Genomic DNA, 20802 nt, shown 5'->3' on the forward strand with positions numbered 1-20802 from the left:
CATGGACACCAAAATCAATTTCCTGGTGCAAACGATGTAGCAAAAAAAAATAAAACGGGGTTGAAAAAGAAAAAAAAATGTTTTATGGGCCTGTACTGCATCAATATGGTTTTTCATAAATATATATGGTTATTGCAATGTCCCTGCGGAAACTACCCCTATCCCTAAAAATAAGTTTGGCGAGCATGCGCCAAACGATTTTACGATTTTAGCATTACCTATGCATTTTTTAAAACCAAACTTAAACCGAATTAAAGACCACAATTTTCTATACAAATAAGGCCCTATGCATTTTTTTCGTATAAGCAACCGTTACGGCACAGTGGCGCCGTAAACCTCAGAAATGCTTTGGCGGGCTCCACTTTTTGTTTTTTTTCGTCACCTATTCATTTTATTGAAAACGTACTTATGGCAAATAAAAGAACACACTCTCTGCTATGCATTATGACCTGTGCATATTTTACTTTCTTTGCACCCTAAAGCCACAGTGGTGGCCCAAAATGAATTCTTGCTTATTCACTTTATTAATTCTCTTTTTTGGGGTGGTTCCGGGGAAAATATAGGGTGCATTAAACAAATTAAATTGGGGGTGCGGGTGCAATAAACGATGGTAACTGTGAATCAGAAGTTCGGAGACGTGTTGGTATGGCAAAAAATGCGATGAGTCGCCTAACTAAAGTTTGGAAAGACAGATCTGTCTCTCAAAATATCAAGATGAGACTGGTGAATGCCCTCGGATTCTCAATATTTATATACGAAGCAGAGACTTGGACTCTTCGCGCATGCGAGCGTCAAAAAATTGATGCCTTTGAGATGTGGTGCTGGAGAAGAATGCTGCGCATACATTGGACAGCTCATAGGACAAGCGTTTCCATTCTAAACCAACTCAATATTTAAAAAAAGCTGTCCACAATATGTGTGCAACGAATTCTGCAATTCTTTGGTCACGTGGTTCGCAGAGGTGACGACAGTTTGGAGAGAATAATTCTTTCTGGAAACGTTCCGGGGAGAAGATCAAGAGGATGATCACCAACTAGATGGTCTAACCAAATAAAGCATTCAGCTGGAAACTCATTCGGCGAAGCTCTTACAGCAGCTGAAGATAGAGACCAATGGAGAAACATTGTTAGAAATATTGGAAGAAATCACGATCCTCAGTAATGGGGAAATGACAGGAGCGAGAGAGAGATTAAACAAATTTGTAAATAACACCTGTACATGGTAAATCGCTGAAAGTTTTTTTACTCTAGCATAAGCGGTTCAGATGGTATAAAAAGGAGTGTTTTAAATTTAACACCCTGTAATTAAAAAATGTTGAATTGCCCTTAAATGAAACCTATACCAAAAAATCAGCCACTTATTTGTAATTAGTCGCCGCAGGGTTTCTTTTTGATTCTCATTACAGTTAGAGAAAAATAATCATTTCCTCTAAAACATCTTTGTTAAGACCTTGTCAACTTTGGGGCGCCAACCCCGCTAAATAGTGGGCAATAGACATATGCTCTCGCGGAAAAAATTGTAGGAAATATAGTCCTCTTCATATTTCTATTAAGTATTTTTTAGCAAAAACGTAGAGGAAGGGCTAAGTTTGGCAAAAACCACAGAGTACCCACTTGAAAGAATGAAAATTGGGTATTCCGGGGAATCTTTTAAGAAAAAGTAATGCTCACAATAAACTCCTTGATATACCAGAAAAAAATAAAACCGGACTTGTGTCGGGTTTGCTAAGTTCAACCTCTGTTTCCTACACTAACAGTAAAATCTAATAATCGAGAAGAGACAAAGTGATCACGTGATGTTAATAATATACTGTTATAATGGAACGAGTAGATTCGTATTGAGTACCTTTAACAACTGTAATCTTTGTTTACACGCGCTGCATGTCTTATTTGAATTTAGTGTACACAACCAAAGATACCTGCTATAAGCCAATATTACTAATAGTAAACAGACATAAATAACATAAACCTTACGTCAATCAATAATTATTTATTTACACCATTAAAGTGTATTAAAGGAGGAAATTATTTATTGTACAAAATAAAAACATTATGTGGAAATAAACACAAAATTTTATGAGATTAGTATACACTCCCACTATTTCCAGTAATTCTTCTTTTTTTAATGAAAGATTAAGTAACGTTTAAACACTGCAGATATCAAATACATGTAAGACTAATACACTATTGATTATGTTCAAAATAAGAAAGCTAAAAGGAACTACAACGGTAGAGGGGTTTTATTGTTTCATATGGTCCATGGACCTCTAAATATAAAAAAAACTGCACTAAATATAGAAAAACTGCAGGGTGATCCCATTTAAAGGGATGCGTTTTTGAGAAAGGTGTGAATAAGTTACAAGGCACAGGGTTAATTAGTGTGAGTTCTAAGCACTTTTGGTACAAAAACGTCTACAGATAAATTGTTCCAGGTTAAATTTGCTATCGAAATATCACCTTTTAAAGTCAAAAATAGTTTTTTACAAAAATATATTCAAAAAACAGAGCAAAAAAACACGAAAGAAAACAATTTTGATTTTTACCTCATAACTGTTTTCCACGACGATATAGGTATAGGTATAAAAACTTATATCTTCCTCTTTAAAATGAGGTTTGGTAGAAGTCTTCAAGTTATTCTGAAGCTATTCCCTTGTGGCATTTTTATGAAAAACTATTTAGATGGGAAATAAGCCACAATTAAATTGAAAAAATAATTTTATTAACGTTTCGACGCGAAAGTCGGGTGTCGTTGTCAAAATACAAAATACTACTAAATTAAACAAAAATGTTGTTGCTTGGTAAAAAAATTCTTCTAATAATTTATTTAGTCTGACTTATTTATGTAAAAATAAAACTATGTTTATTTTCAATAAAACCACATTTAGTTATTTTAAGTTATTTATAGTTTTAGGTGGCATGATTGTGTAATTTTAGTTTGAAGGACATTTGTAAATAATTATTTGACAGTTGTCAAAAACTCAGAGTAAGAAATAGCATGTTCTTGATTCTCTTTTTTAGGTTTGTATTTTTAAGTTATTTTAGTATTGTTGTATTAATGTTTATAATCTTTATTGTACATATTGTAAATAAACTCTTTTCTAGATGAGTTCATACGGCTATCTCTTACGGTCGATTTCTCATACCTGCGTTAATCTATGGTTCAGTTGAACCGGGTTCACGGGTGATCTCCGGTTCTGTTTGGAATGCATTTCTCATTGCGCGTTCATGTCAGTGCTCGTTCTACAGCTTTCGAGAAATGCCAATAGATGGCAAAAGGTAAAAACCTGTCGCCATTTTGAACTACCTTTTTTATGCTGTTTTTGAATAAAGTTAAATTTAAGTATTTATAATCAAATAGTCATTTTAATAATTATAAATAAATATTATAAAAACACAAATGATGTTATCGTTTATCGTTAGGCTTAATATAATAAAATAGGATATATTTATATTATGACAGCGTTTCGTGTTAATACAACGCATGCGTAGTCCATGAAATCATCTGAACTGAGTTCTGAAATCTTTGAACGGCCGAATTCCACCGTTCAAGCATCGTTCAAGTTTAAACTGCCATCGGTTGAACGGGAATTGAGAAAGACGATTTTGACTTTAAACTGACGTTTACTAGAAGTTCAGGTTAAACTGGAGTTGAACTCGATATGAGAAATTGGCCCTTACACGAATAAGAAGTATGAAACTACTCTTATAAATCAAGAACATAAGCTGGCCAAGCCAAAATAGTGATAAAAATAAATTTTCAAACCGTTATTTGTACAAATTAAGGATGAATATTACATCAATGAAAATTTGTATTGCTATAGAAGCAAGCAGTACTGATAGTAAGAAGAATGTATGTAAATTTAAGTAGTTACAGCCAACACAGTCACCTTTCTATTATGAAATGCCTGCTGAAAAGTAACTTCAAGATTATCATTCTGAACTATTTCGTCTGAAAAAAGTAAAAAATGTTTTAGCATCCATGAAATCAAGAGGATGCTTTAGAACATGTACCATTTCATTAGATGATAATTTGAAAGTGATTTATTTTGATTCAGATGGTGATGTGGTTTATCAAAATGAGTACCTACAACAGACCTTATTACCAGTGTATGAGAAGAAAGAAGCGATTGAACAATCTCCACCATTAGTCGAGTTGCTCCAGAAACTTGGTGATACTAGTATACCTAAAGTTGAAAAGAAAAATTACAAAAAAATAAAAGATGATTTCGTACTTCGAAATTTTGATGGTAAAAATGTTCCAATGAATTCATGGCTCAAGACCTTCGAATCAGAATGTTCGCGATGTGAGGTGGATGCTGATAAAGACAAGATTTTGATTCTAAGTCTGTTTCTTGATGGAATAGCAAAGGAATGGTTTGAATAAAAAATAATAACATTAGGCTTAGATAACAGTTTTGAGGTATGGAAAGTTAATTTTTTAGATAGTTTTTGTCAAACAGGTTGGGATAATCATAGAAAAGCTTATTCTTTTAAGTATGTAGGTGGTAGTCTTGTTGATTATGCATTTCGCAAAGAAAATTTATTGCTAAATATCAAAAATGATTCTCCTATTGATATATTAATCGATTTAATTGTGACAAATTTGCCAATTCATATACAAAATAATATTAATAGAGCTGAGGTTACAACAATGGAAAAATTGATAGGTGAGTTACGAAAGTTGGAGAGTTCAGTTATAAGCAAAAAAAAAATCAGAGACAAACCCAAATTTTGTACAAATACCTACCAAATTAAATACAATAATACCAAAAGAAAAAAATAGTTGTCAATATTGTGATAAAAAAGGATTCCCTGGGAGGTTTCATCCAGAAGCAATGTGTCGTTTAAAGCAAAAAGATAGAAGGACAATACAAGAAAACAAATCAAATGATATTCAATATGTTAATAATATTGCTATACAGGAGACATTAAATGAAACGGTAACCGACCAAAAAAACTGAATTTGCTGCCATTGATCAAATTAAAAGTATTCCTAAATAATAGAGAATTATGTGGAATCTATGACCCAGGTTCGAATGTTACTCTTCTGAATTCGAAGGTAGCAGGTAAGTTGGGATTAGTTATTCATGAAGATAGGAATATGTTTAAAACGATAAATGGCAGAACAAATTTTACAGGAAAACTAATTGCAAAAATAAAAATTAATAAAATTGAGAAGAATGTTAATCTTTTTGTAATTAATGATGAATATTTCGAGTATGATATTCTACTTGGATTGGATTCTATTTTGAATTTTCAAATGAAACAAGATTTTGATTTAGAAATTTATCAAAGATTAGATCTAGATATTGAAGAGAAGATTGAAAAGTTTAATCACAATGTTAATTTGACAGAATATTCAATAAACTGTAATGAAGGAATTCCCAGAGAGCTTTTTGAAGCAAAATTAGAACATTTACAGACAGAGCAGAAAAGTAAAATAGAAATATTACTAAATAAATATGACAATATTTTTGCAAAACATAAATTTGATATTGGGCAAGTTCAAAATAATGAAGCTCAAATTAAACTTTTAGAACATAAATTTGTCGCAAAGAAGCCATATAGATGCTCAATAGAGGACCAAAAAGAGATAGAATTTCAAATTGGACAATTGTTAAAAGAAAATTTAGTAGAAGAATCATCTTCGCCCTTTGCAGCACCTGTTAAATTGGCTCTTAAAAAAGATGAAGGATCTAAAACAAGATTATGCATTGATTTTCGTGAATTAAACAAATTAATTGTTCCCGAACCACAACCTTTTCCATTAACTGACGAGATTTTGACCAAAACAAGGAATGCTAAATTCTTTACTACTTTAGATATAAATTCTGCTTTTTGGTGTATTCCAGTTCGGAATAAAGATAAATATAAGACAGCTTTTGTTACACAAGATGGTCATTGGCAATGGAAATGCTTACCTTTTGGGCTTAAAACATCACCAGCAATATTTCAAAGGATTTTAAGTAATATTATCAGAAAACATAATTTAAATCCATTTTGTATAAATTACATAGATGATATTTTAATATTTTCAGTATCATTTGAAGAACACTTAGAGCACATCGAAAGACTCATGGAAGCCATTCTTGAAGAGGGATTTAGGCTCAAACTTCTAAAATGTAATTTTGCAAGAGAAGAGGTAAAATATTTGGGGCACATTGTGGGAAACAATTCAGTTCGTCCTTTACATGATAATTTAATATCGATCAGAAATTTTCCAGCACCAGATACCAGAAAAAAAATACGACAGTTTTTGGGAAAAGTAAATTTTTACCACAAATATATAAAAGACTCAGCTAGGTTATTAGAGCCATTACATAATTTACTTAGAAAAGATATTAAATTTCACTGGTCTTTAAGCTGCCAAACAGCCTTTGATATGGTAAAGAATATCCTGTGCTCTGAACCTATTCTCGCTATTTTTGACCCAAATGCCCCTACAATAATTATATATACCGATGCTAGTATTTTAGGAGTTGGTGCAGTTCTCAAACAAAAACAAGAAGATGGAGAAATGAAACCTGTGGCTTACTTTTCAAAAAAATTGAACAAATATCAGAAAAACAAAAAAGCAATTTTTTTAGAATGCCTGGCAATTAAAGAAGCATTAAAATTTTGGCAATACTGGCTAATGGGAAAGAAATTTGTCGTTATTACTGATCATAAGCCCCTTGAGGGAAGAGAACTTCGTACAAGGCCAGATGAAGAATTAGGAGATATGACTCATTTTCTTTCACAATTTGATTTCGACATTAAATATGAACCTGGAAAAGAAAATGTAGAAGCAGACTGCCTTTCTAGAAACCCAGTTTTGGAAAATATAGAAAATGCAGAAACATTTATAAAAACAGTGAACCTAGAGACATTAACTGAGATAAAACAAGACCAGAATAATAATCGACAAGCTATAGATAAAATGATAGGAACAATTTTTAACCAAGATGTATTCTATAAATTAAGGAAGAACCAGAAAAAAATAATTTTATCCAAAAATTTTGGAGTGAAGTTAATAACAAAAATTCACAAATTTTATGGTCATATTTGTGCTGGTAAAGTAATTAACAAAATTAGGAATTTTTACTACATTAATAATTTGGATTTACTGGCAAAAGATATCTGCCAGAAATGCGAGATCTGCTGTAAAAATAAAACACGAGTAGGTCCAAAATATGGTCTCTTGTCACAATTAGGTCCGGCAAAAGAACCCTTCGAGATAATGTCCCTAGATACAATAGGAGGATTTGCTGGCAATCGTTCAACAAAAAAATACCTCCACTTACTTGTAAATCATTTTACCAGATATGCATTTGCAGTTACTTCCAAAAATCAGATGACAGGTGATTTTATTAAACTAATCTCTAAAATTTAAGATAAACACCCCATAAAAACATTATTAACAGATCAGTATCCGGGAATTAATTCCAAAATATTTAGAAATAATATGAAACAGTTAAATATTCAACTGGTTTTTACAGCAGTAGACTGCCCATTTTCGAATGGTTTAAATGAAAGACTTAATCAAACATTAGTTAATAGGATAAGATGTAAACTAAATGAAACTAGAAGTAGAGCATGGACAAAAATAGCTGAAGAATGTATAGATGAATATAATAGAACAGATCATTCCGTAACCGGATACAGCCCAGAATATTTGCTTTTTGGAAAAGCGGATCCGATTGTTCCCGAGGAACTTTGTGAAACAAGAAATGTATCAAAAGATAAGCAAATAGCTTATAAAAATTCAGTACGACATCATGAATATAATAAAAAGCTGTATGACAAAAATAGAAAATTCCATGAATTTAAAGAAGGAGATTGGGCATATGTAGAAAATAAATCCAAACTAAATAGAAAAAAACTTGATGAAGTAAGACTAGGTCCATTTCAAATAAAAAAACAAATTTCAAATACTTTATATGTAATAGATATCGGATACAAAAGGAACGATATGAACTATTTTCACATCTCAAAATTGTTGCCTTGTGACCAACCATAGACTTTCATGGTTTGTCAAACCTGTTGGTGGGGGGATGTAAAAATAAAACTATGTTTATTTTCAATAAAACCACATTTAGTTATTTTAAGTTATTTATAGTTTTAGGTGGCATGACTGTGTAATTTTAGTTTGAAGGAAATTTGTAAATAATTATTTGACAGTTGTCAAAAACTCAGAGTAAGAAATAGCATGTTCTTGATTCTCTTTTTTAGGTTTGTATTTTTAAGTTATTTTAGTATTGTTGTATTAATGTTTATAATCTTTATTGTACATATTGTAAATAAACTCTTTTTTAGATGAATTCATACGGCTATCTCTTACACGAATAAGAAGTATGAAACTACTCTTATATTTATATTGGCAATTCAGACGTATATTATCTATCCATTTTAAAGTAGAAGACTTTAACATGATATCGCCAATATTTATGAGTTGCGCTCCTGGGACGACTTTGCTAAAAGATAGTTCATTCGATTACATGAAATCAATCCCAACTCAAGAATATCCGTCACAAAAAAAATCATAGCATGTGATCTGTCTTTAAAAAGACAACCAAATGCAACGATGGCAGTAAAATTCTCTTTAAAAGTCTTTAAGATTTACAATTTCCGAAACATGATTTTTCAAAATTTGCCACTCGCAGCATTTTTGAGCCATTTTCCCTATTATTTCGCAAACATTGTTCTGTAACTTGTTTTCTACACAGTTCTAGGTATATGCAATGGTACATTTAGTAAGAAGAGAAGTCAGTTGCATTTAAAATGGTCTCTTATGGAAGGTTATTTGACTATTTTTAAGCCAGATACAGTTTTTCAGTTTTATACTTTTAACGATTTTTGATATGTTTTACGATTATTTTTAAATTTCTCATTATAACTTTTTTTCTTCTACAATTAGGTATATACATACATTGCTGAGTACAAAAGAAAGCTTATTTCCTTAAATTTAAAAAGGTATATCTTAATAAATTCTGCGACTATTTTTAAACAAGATAATATGCATTTTCAAATTTTGACATATACACAGGCAATATGTCGCACTAAGTTGAAACCATATGGAAAACTTTTTTATTATTAATTTTATGAAGAAAAATATAGTTTTTAAAATTCTCTGTATAGCCTAAAGCCTAAGATGCAATCATCAGATATCGAATTGTATCAATAGTATACGAGGTATGTTAAAAAAATATGAATTTCGCTCAAGAGTAAAGTATCTTCATATTTCACAATATGGAAAAATATTATTAATAGAAGATATTTGGAATTAAAAATTTTGTTCTAATATGCAATTATATTGTTCTAATTGAAACAAAATTTTTGTTTTTTTTCAAATTACGGATACTCTTGGATATCTTACGTATATCACGTTTAAAAATAGTCATAGAATTTTTACATTATGTATACCATTTATTTTTGAAGTAAAGTAAATAAGCTTTCTTTATATTTCACAATGTACATACCTAAATGTACAACAAAAAAAGTTATAATGAGAAATTTAAAAAATAATCGTAAAAAAATTAACCATGGTTAAAAATATGACTTGCTTAATAATAGGGGAGAGATTAAATGTCCAGCAAACGACGGCAATGTTGCCAGATTCCTTTTAGCGGGAATTTTAAAATTTTATAGCAGTTTGGTTTTAAATTTGACAGTTCTGTTTTCTCAAGTCAAAAATCTTAACCTTACTTTTACAAGTGATTAAGATTATTTTATTTACATGTAAATTGAAACAATAAATATTGTGCTTTGTCATAATTTAAAACTCATTATGTTGAAGTCTTTTCCAGTTGATAAAATTGCAATTCAAAAACTTTTAGGTAGGTACGTGTAACTTCCACATTATTATTTATTTTTTAAGTATTAAGGTTGATGTTGATATCAAAAATTTAGATTTCAAAGATAGTTTTATGTAGGTAGATACTAATAGAGTAATCTAAATACTAATAAACTAGATAATAGATTAGATACAAAGTAAGCTGTAAGTAGTATAACTGCCCATGTAATCACCTGTTATGTTGTTTTTTTTAGATTTGTACTGTATGGATGGCACAGGAAGAGAACAGAGAACAAGAGTACAAGAACATGAAACATCTTATTATGAATGTATATGTATGTGATCCTCAAAAAATTATTTTTCAAAACAAGATAGAGAATGAGCTTTAAAATCCCAAGGATCCTGCAAAATGTCTATTTGGTGTACTAGTCGAATAATAGTATCTAAAAATAATGAAACTGTTTTAAAACACATTATGGGCATGAGGATGATATAGAGCACGTACATAAATACCAAAATCAGATAAATATCTCTTCAAAGTTTATTTTGAGACTTTCTTCAAAAATGTAAGTAAAATATTTGCATATCGACGGCGGAAAGGCAAAACTTCGTAACTGAAAATTTTTTATAACATGAGTTACTTCAGTTTTCGCTTTAGAATAAGTTTATTGGCAGCTATTAAACAGCGATTACAGCTGGGAAAGTTTCCGGAAGGCTTCCAAAAGGCTTTCCCAGCTCTAAAAGCTGTTTAATAGGTGCTGATACACTTATTCTAAAGCGAAAACCGAAGTAACTCATTTTATACAATTTTTTCAGTTATGAGGTCCTGCCTTTCCGCCGTCGATATACACAATATAATTTAAAACAAGAATGTTACCACTAAACCACTTTTTAAATATTAAGGCAGGTTGACATTACTAGTGAATAACGAATGTGGCTCACGCGTACGTATTTTGCCCCTGCTATTGTTAGATATTTTATTATCTATTTTCAAACTCGAGCAGTACATTTGTATCTATGCATTGCATAAATACAAATGTACTGCTTGGGTTTGAAAATAGGTAATAAAATATCTAACAATAGCACGGGCAAAATATGTAAGCGTGAGCCATTGCATAAATACAAATGTACTGCTTGGGTTTGAAAATAGATAATAAAATATCTAACAATAGCACGGGCAAAATACGTAAGCGTGAGCCACGTTCGTTATTCACTACTAATGTCAACCCGCCTATACTCATGAATATTTACTACAGTTTACAATTTCAAACTAGTGTGTTTGATTCTCCTATACCTATATTTTACTTTTTTAGTAAACTTCAGACTGTCCAGGATAGCATAATAGCATAGGAGGCAAATTAAAAAGAATTAATTTACTTACAAGAAGAGACATCACAAACATTAAACTCTCTTATGGCATTGATTTGAAAGATGGGTATATGTACAATGATGATGCAACCAGTGTTTATTTTTGGGTTGAATGCTTACAGATTATTTATTTTTTCCAATATTATTTTACAAACAACAGGGCATACTAATGGATATTCATTCTGAATTTAACATTTATGATTTTTGTCTTATTTTCCTTAATACTGTGCCAAAAGGAAATGTTAATTAAGTTTGGCAAATCCTTTATCGCAATCGATGGAACTCATGGGCTCAATTCCTATGACTTTGAACTTATGACAGTATTAGTAAAAGATGAATTTGGGAATGGATTTTGTACTGCTTTCTTATTTTCAAATAGAAAAGATACCTACTTTAATTTACCAATTTTTTTAAATACATGTCTGTGTTGGTATTATATGTATAGTCAAATGTTTTCATATGACACCTTTTACAATGCCTCGTCAAATGTAATGGGTATTGCTCCTAATAGACTGTTAAGTGCCTGGCACATAGATAGAGCATGGTAAGTAAATCTTAATAAAATATCTGATTCTGAAAAAAATCCTATTATATATACAAGATGTATTAATGATGGTTTAGAGAGTATTAATAGCTTTTTGGGTAGACTTCTAAGTGATGCAGATACATACAATTTTAGTAAGTATTTCCAGTAGAACTACTGCAATAACATCCAACAATGGGCCTATTGTTATAGGAAGGGGTTGTGGAATTAATACCAATATGACCATTCAAAATTTTCATAAAATTTTGGATAAAAGGGTATCCATTAGTTGTTATCAGTTAAGTTTAAAACTTGGCACTCATGGAGAGCTATACTCTATACCATAATATATAATAGGTATATCTCATAATATTACATCTCATATTGTTCACTCCAGAAGTAATGAGTGAGCAATATGAGATATAACATAATATAGTATAAGTCTCTGTGCATGACCAGATTAACATGTTTGGTACCCATCTCGAACAAGCTCTACTTGGCTGGTACCACATACTTAAATCATTTATTTAGTTACACAGTACTACTCACATAACTTATGTGTCGTCAGTACCTTCCGTAAAACCTTCGTGATGCTACCCATACTTCATGGCCACTGAATGTGTTAAAGCTTGTTAATGTAGGAGAATTATACTAAAATATATATCTTATATTATATTGCCTTAAATAGAAAAAATATCTTATTTAAATTGTATCCATGTAAGTTTTGATTTTATGAAATAAACCTTTTAATCAAAAAAGTGTTGTTTACTTGTGTACACCCAGCAATATCCTGATCATAGGTAAATAATATAGTATTACCGGATCCTGATATGCAGACGCCAATAGGGCTTTTCATCGATTGTCATTTGTTTCGAGCTTCTGTCATGAGTCACATAATATTAATGTATCTACGTCATACGTCTTTGGTTTGTATCATTGGTATATACCAATAACGTACGACGTAGATATATTAATATTATGTGACACATGACAGAAGCTCGAAACAAATGACTGTGAATGAAATGCCCTATTGAATAGGGCTTTTTCATCGATTGTCATTTGTTTCGAGCTTTGGTCAAGCGTCACATAATATTAATATATCTACGTCATACGTCTTTAGTTTGTATCATTGGCAATATCAATAACATATGACATAGATATATTAATATTAGACAACACATGACAGAAGCTCGAAACAAATGACTGAGTGAAAAGCCCTATATCATGCAAATACAAGTCATAGAGATGTCTTTCTACGGTTAAAATTTCACAGCCTAAGGACATCATTTATGTAACTTCTTAAGCCGTCACAAAATGACTGCAATAAGAAAATAGAATTTATTAACTCGCCTCGCCCCCAGGCAAAGTAAAGGTGCTAGGCCACTAAGAATGTTTTTTCAATTTTTTTTATTTTGCGGCTTTAGCACTTAGCTATTTAGCCAGATACATGATGAGAATTAATACTATTATAATACATATTAAAACTAATTCAAATTACTAGTAATTTTATTAATATTCTGAATAATTATGTAACCACTTAATACTAAAATAAAAAAGTGTCCATCTATACTATCCCAACACATTTTCACCTTTGAAATCGTAAATTTCCATTCCCATTAAAAAATAATTTGTACTGTATAAGTATATTTCTTTTGAGCTTCATTTTTTTCTCAAAATACTGCAACATGACTTTTAAATTATGACACAGTACAATACTTGTTTCAATATTTACATGTAAATAAAATAATCCTAATTACTTGTAAAAGTAAGGTTATAAATTTAAGAATACAGAACTCTCTCTTAAAACCAAAGTGACATTAGACTAATTTTAAAATTCCCGCTAAAAGGAAAAAGGTAAATCTGGCAACAGTGCCGTCGTTTGCTGGACATTTAATCTCTCCCTAATAATAGTCGTACAACCTTATACAATAAACTATTTTAATGCTCATTGACTTTTCTTCCAACTAAATGTACCACTGGGTATCACTCGACACAGGTTGCCATTTAAGAAAAATCAAGATGGCGGCGGTACGCTAAACGGTGACGTCATATTTTCAAATGTTCTCTAAAAAATGGAGAATATTATTTCATTTATGATCCTAGAGTTTCATAAATTATATTCATTGGTTTCAGAGAAATTACCGTGATTCCATACTTTTTCGCTTCCCTGTACATATATAAAAAAGAAGTGCATTAAATAAACATGTTGAAAGATTTCCTAATAAGTGCTGATATATTTTGACCTATTATCTTGAGGTAATTAAAAAATATTCTTGGAAATATTTGTAATAAAAAATATTTATAAAAGTCTCGTTTACAATATATTATTGTTCATTAAAGGTTATCTTTTGAACTGCGGTTTGTATCGTAAAGCTATTAGATAAATGTGTTTTTAATTTTAAATAGTTACCGTTGTTGCTAAGTTATCTACTATAAATATTATAATTAATAATATTAGTTAAACTAAAATAAGGATAAAAACATAATATATCTAGACCGATACTTGATGAAAATTTATTTATTTAGAATTAAGTAGTAATATCGACACCCCATCGAACAAGGTTTTAATTTTTAGCGATTTTACAGGATAGGCAAAAAACGAAAACATGTTTTTTTTTTAAATTGTAGCGAAATGATTAGACTGACTCTTTTAAACTAATGCGATATAATACTTATAGCACAATAAGGGATTACTGTGAGACGTATGTTTTGTAATTTTAAATAATATTATTTATTATTACAGTAGTATGTTGTATTTTGACAACAAAACCCGATTTGGACTTCGAAACGTTAATAAAATCATTTTTTTTTGGTAAAATTGTGGCTTATTTCCCATTAAAAATAGTTTATTATAAAAATGCCACAAGGAAATAGCTTCAGAACAACATTTAAATAATAACTATTAAAAATTTGGAGTATGATTTAGATACAACCTTGAGATTAAATATGATTCTTCATAGAAAAAGGTTTTAACTCACCTAACAACCATTTTACACTCTCCGTGTTAAAATTTCTTTTAACGTTTTAACGTTAAAAGGTTTTATGTTTTGAGTCAAGTTAATGGCAATATTATCATCATCATCATCATCAGGGCTTTTCATTCCAGGTGGAATGTTTGCCGCTCTTACTTAGAGCTCTCAGATTCGCTTATTGCGGTGAATCACTCCGCATTCCACTTGTATGTTGTCAAAGTTTGTTATATGACTTGGCTTTCGTTACTATTTTCTTCCACTCATTTCGATATGTGCATAGTTCCCTCCAGTTTCTCACTTCCAGAATTTTGATATCTCTCATGACCTGGTCCTCCCATCTCTCTCTGGGTCTTCCTCTTGGTCTTTCAGTTGCCGGTTTCCATTTGGTGATCTTCTTAATCAGTCGGTCGTTTTTCCTTCTTTCTATGTGTCCCATCCATCTCAGCCTCTGTGATTTAATAAATCTAACTATATCTTCTCCCTTCATTATGTCTCTTAGTTCATGGTTCATTCTTCTTCTCATTTCTCCGTTGTCCATTCTTATCGGGCCCATAATGCGTCTGAGGATTTTCCTTTCGAATATTCTCAATTTTTCTTCATCTTTTTCCGTGAGGCACATTGTCTCAGCTGCGTACGTAACTACTGGTCTGATTGCAACTCTGTATATTTTCAGTTTTGTATTTCTGGATAAGTTCTTGTCTTTCATAAGCCTATGATATCTCCAGTATGTTTTGTTGCCTGTTAGTTTTCGTTCCGTTACTTCTTCACTTCTCTTGTTTTGGCCATTCACTATTACTCCCAAATATTTAAATTGTTGGACTCTTTCAAAAGTGTAGTTTTCTATTTTGATTTCTCTCATCCTGTTATCTTCTCTTCTAGAGCAGAGTAGATATTTTGTTTTTCCTTCGTTAATTTCTAGACCTCTTTTCCGTGCTTCTTTTGCCAGGATTGTTACTGCTTCTTTTAATCTTTCCTTGTCTCTTCCCATAAGAACTAAATCATCTGCATATGCAACTATTTGTGTTGAGGAGTGGGCTATAGTTCCTTTAATTTTGCTGGCCTTGACTGTTCCTTCTAGTGCTATGTTGAATAATGTGGTTGACAGGGAGTCGCCTTGTCGCACTCCTGTTTCTATTACAATTGATTTTGTGCTACCTTCTTCTGTTGTTACTTTGGCTCGAGCTCCATCCATTGTCATTTTTGTTAATCTGATTAATTTTGCTGGTATATCTTGATTTTTAATTTCAATAAATAATTTGTTTCTTCCAATACAGTCAAAGGCTTGTCTGAAGTCTACGAAGAGGATGTGGAGTTCTATGTTGTGTTCGTGGCATTTTTCGATTGTTTGTGTAACTATGTGGATCGCATCTGTAGTGGATCTGCCTTCTCTGAATCCTTGCTGGTAGTCCCCAATTTTTTTCTCTGTGAATTGATTAAGTTTTTGTTTGATGAAGGCTGTTAGAATTTTATATGTTGTACTCAGTAGAGATATTGCTCTATAATTGTTACAGTTTGTTACTTCTCCTTTCTTAAATATTGGTATAATTCTGCCTTCTTTCCAATCCTCGGGCATTTCTTCTGCTTCCCATATTCTAACTATTAGGTTATAGATGCTTGTTAATAACTTTTCCCCTCCGTTTTTTAATTAGTTCATTGGGAATTTCATCTGGGCCTGGTGTTCTTTTCTGTTTCATTTTTTGAATGATGGCTAAATATTCATCATGTGTTGGCATCCCTATTTCATTATCTCTAATGTCTTCCATTGCGCCTACCTCCTCTTCCGGGCTTTCTTTGCATCTATATAGTTCTGTGAAGTGTATTTCCCATGATCTATTGTCAATTTTAACTACTGGTCTGCCTTTTCTTTGTTGAGTTTTTAGATATCCAAATAGTTTGGCGCTGTCTTTACTATTCATTTCTAGTTCCTTTAACAGCTCTTCGATCCATAGTTTTTTTTTTGTTCTTGCAACAATTATCGGCTGCTTTCTTTTTTTCTTTATATTCGTTTCGATGATGCACTTCTTTAGTTGATATCCATTTATCTCTTGCTTGGTTTTTCTGTTTGATTTTGTTTTCGCATTCTGCATCAAACCACTCTTTCCTTCTTTTTATTTCCCTCTGTCCTAGCACCTCTTCAGCTGAATTCAAAATGGATTCTTTTATATTTTTCCATATGTCCCCTGTGTTATTTGCTTGTGTTAGGTTTTCCTTTAGGGTTGTCTCATATTGTTCTCTTAGTTCCTGTACTTTTAACTTCTCCAGATTCCATCTTCTTTTGTTTTGTCTTGTTCTCTCTGCTTTAATTATCTTCATTTTGATTTCTCCTATTACTAGAAAATGGTCTGTGTCCGCGTTTTCTCCTCTATATGATCTGACATTGTGCATTATTGCTTTCCATTTTTTGGATATTAGTATGTGATCAATCTGATTACCATCTGTTGTGCCAGGTATCAACCATGTTACTTTATGCTCTCTTCTGTGCATGAAGTTTGTACTTATAATGTAACTGTTTGTTATTGCTGCTAGTTGGCATAATTTTCTTCCGTTATCGTTTGTCTCGTCATGAATAGTTTCTTTCCCTGCTACTTCCTTATACTGGTTTTCTTTGCCTACTTTTGCATTGAAGTCACCGACCATTAGTACAATATCATTTCTGGGTAATCTTTCATATAATTCTTCCAGTTGTTCATACAATTCAATTTTATCATCTTCTGGTGCAGTTTCTGTGGGTGCATATATGTTTATGATTGTCATATTGGCTTGTTTGTTTTCTACTTTTATATACGACATTCGTCCATTTATCGCTTTAAATTCTATAACTTTGTCCCTAATCTTACTGTTAACCATGAATGCTGTACCGTTTTTTCCTTGCTTGTTTTCTCCCGAGTAGTATATTGTGTAGTTTTTCTTTTTGATATTTCCTTCTCCCTTCCATCGTACTTCTTGTAGTGGTAGTATGTCTATTCTGTATCTTTGCATTTCTCTTGCTACCTCTTCCATTTTTCCTGGTCTCAATAATGTTTGAACGTTCCAAGTTCCTACTTTTACTCTATTTTTCTTCTTGGTTTTTCTTTTTCTATCTCTTTTTCTTATGCTAGATTCGTTGTTCTTTTTCCGTGCTAGTTTCGTTTTCAGGTTTTCATTCATTTTCTTTACAGTCTCTTTACATTCCATAAATGCGTTTTCCATATTCGTTTGCCGGTATGTTTTAGTGATACTAGTCGTTTGTTCTTTACTATGTGCTACTTTTACATACAATCTCAGTTTTTTGGCTTTGTGCCGGAATTATGTGCAGTCTTGGTTATTTTCGCCATATTTTCTGATTCATTTTCGTCATCTCCTGGTGATCTTTCCGTATATGTTCTTCCCCTGGGTTTTCCTTGAGGTGTTTTAGTATTCATCATTTCGCTTTGTGTCCTCTTGTATCCTAAGCTTTCCACAGTATATGTTTTGTCGTTTATTTTTGCTTATTATAATTTAGCGATGCTTTCTGACCCCTTTCTCTTGCTTCCTTTAAGTGTTGTTTCAGTATTTTTTTCTGGTCTTGTATCTCCTTGGAATAATCTTCACTTAGGTAAATGTCTGTTCCTTTTAGTCTTTTCGATTGGTTCAATATTTCAGTTCTTTTGGAACCGCTTTTAAGTTCCAGTAGTATAGGTCTCGGTAACTGTCTTAGGGGATCTCTTTGTATACCAACGCGTTTTATGTCTATTATGTCTGTGTGTTCATTTAGTGGAACTTGGATTTTAATTGCCATATTTTGTATACTTTTTATCATATCATTTTCTTGTTCACCTTCTTTCTCTGTTATACCGTATACTATAATATTTTTCTTTCTTACCTCTCTTTCTAGATCTTCTATTCTCTTTTCGTGTACTTTATTTTCTGATTTTAATGCTATATTTTCAGTTTTAATTCTGCGATTTCCAGTTTCATGAGCTGTAAATCATTTTGCACTTCATTTAGTTTTTGTTCTAGTCTTATGCCTCTATTATCCATACAATCTAATTTTTCACTCATCTTTTTCATCATTTCCTCCATCTTTTTTTCGACTATGGATTATTTTTCTAAATCTCTAGGCTAGCGTTAGAATCTTTCTCACTTCGACGGTTAGTAAGATTTTGCTTTTATCCAATCTCAGAGATTAGAATTTTACTATTTTGTTACGTAGCGTAAAATGAGCCACACCCGTTTCAACCAGGCGGAGGTGTGTCCACTTATCCACGCACCAAAAATATTCTTATTTTTCGAAAGTATTCTTATTTTTATTTACTGTAGATTGTTCTTTTTATTTTAAATCCGGCAACACCGCTTAAAATTCAAGCAGAACTTCACCTCTGGTATACTGGTTTTCTTATCTGCTTGACCGCTTAGCTTTTTGTAATGTTCCAATGTTTATTATTTATCACCCAAAATCGTTACCTTATAAAAAAACGCTGTTCTGTTTATGTTTGTCTATTTCCACTTTTTTTGTCCCAATAGAACGTCTTCACATTTATAATTTACGTTTTGCACTTGCTTTGTATTTAAATTTCACTACACCACGCGATATTCGGGGAAAATGCAGGAGTAAATTTAAACACTTTATTTGCGTTCCAATATGCTTTATTTGCGTTCCGTAATGGCAATATAGATAGGAGAAAATTAGTTTTTATGGTATATTTAATCAAAATATCAACTCACAGATTTCACAATTTTAATAATTTAAAATTATAAATTTTACAATAAAAATAATATTCTATCACTATGAAGAAAACATGGTATAAAATAATATCTCAAAGTTTTCGCATTTTTATTGCGTATCTTTAAATATTTATTTTAGACTATTTTACTTCCTTACTTTACCTTTTTACTATTAATATCTACTTTAAAAATTAACATGTGTATCCTACGTTAATAACATTAACATGTGTGTCCTAAATACAGGTAGGTATTTAAATACATAATATTATTATCAGAGGCCCTCGGTATATACACCATTGACCTCAAGCGTTATTAGCCTTATAATACCCTTGGTACCTTAATAACTATTTTATTGCTTAAGTTTCGTTTACACTTAGCAAGTTTAGGTACTGGCTGAAAGTACTTGCGACCACTAAAAAAATTTATTTGTTTTTTTTTTCGCTTACATATTTTCAAGTTTATTTGATAGTACCTAGTTCGAAAAGAAAATGGATCCAAGTGCCATAGTGCGTGCTGCTGTCAATGCTGCTCTTTTTATACTTAAATATTGTTATTCAATTCTTGCCTATATACAGTTGTTTTAACCAGGCATCCGACAGGTGGGGTGTGGTACACCCCAACAATGATGAAGCGTCTAAAACATAAGGAAGATTTGCATGTAATGGCCACAGCGGATAGATAGCTTTCTATTTTATATTCATCTATGCGATGACACATAGTTTAGTATCAGCAAGTATATTTGGATTGAAGGTGGTCACACTTTACGAGTCGGATTTTGCACTTACTGCAGAATTGTCTTTATTTTGTTTTAGTCCTATAAATAAGTAAGTATTTACTACTATAACAGTAAGTAACATATGTTTTTAATAGTCTAAGCTAAAATGAATTACGAACGAGAATAAGCACGTCTTCAGGTCTTATGGGATAAAGCCGACAGTGATGAATGTATTGACAAGAGTGATTTGGAAGTAAGTGAAGAAATAGACAATGTTAGTGTAAATAGTGACTATCCTGACCAGCTTTAAGATGTTGACGTTCTAGATATCACAGCCAACTAAACGTAAAGATATTTATTGAGATTTTTATCCCTTTCAATTGCTGGGTTTTGTCACACCCCACCTGTCTGTTATTGGCAAAAAAGTTCACCTGTCGGATGCCAAGTTAATTGTGTTTATCTTTAATTTCCTCCAGTCTCCTCACGTCAATTTTCTTCAGTGTCCACACTTTAATCCCGTCGTCTACCTATAATACGGATAGCACATAGCACCTCAACAGCCGCATTTTTAACTCAAGGTTTAAGCCTCGACAGCAGAGGAGCCCCATCATTCTTGTAAATGTGCTTCTGGCCTGTTCGATTCTAATTCGTATTTCTTGGGAGCTGTCATTGTTGTCATATCACAAATGATGTAGATAATATGAAGCAATACAAAACTCATCAATTTTGTAATTTGCGAAGTAGGCCTTGCATTAAAAGCATATTTCAGT

General features: G+C 31.7%; 1 long non-coding RNA gene across 2 annotated transcripts; it reads left to right on the plus strand.

Annotated features, from left to right (window-relative positions):
- The first annotated feature begins 9554 nt into the window (after positions 1-9554).
- LOC126879701 (uncharacterized) lies at positions 9555-11540 on the plus strand. Of its 2 annotated transcripts, none has more exons than XR_007696212.1 (3): positions 9555-9818; positions 10026-10337; positions 11085-11540. It is a non-coding gene; the product is annotated as an uncharacterized LOC126879701 (long non-coding RNA). The 2 variants fall into 2 exon arrangements; XR_007696211.1 differs by having other exon boundaries at positions 9555-9814.
- Positions 11541-20802: the final 9262 nt, after the last annotated feature.

This window comes from Diabrotica virgifera, chromosome 2 (genome assembly GCF_917563875.1).
Source record: "Diabrotica virgifera virgifera chromosome 2, PGI_DIABVI_V3a".
Lineage (NCBI taxonomy): Eukaryota > Metazoa > Arthropoda > Insecta > Coleoptera > Chrysomelidae > Diabrotica > Diabrotica virgifera.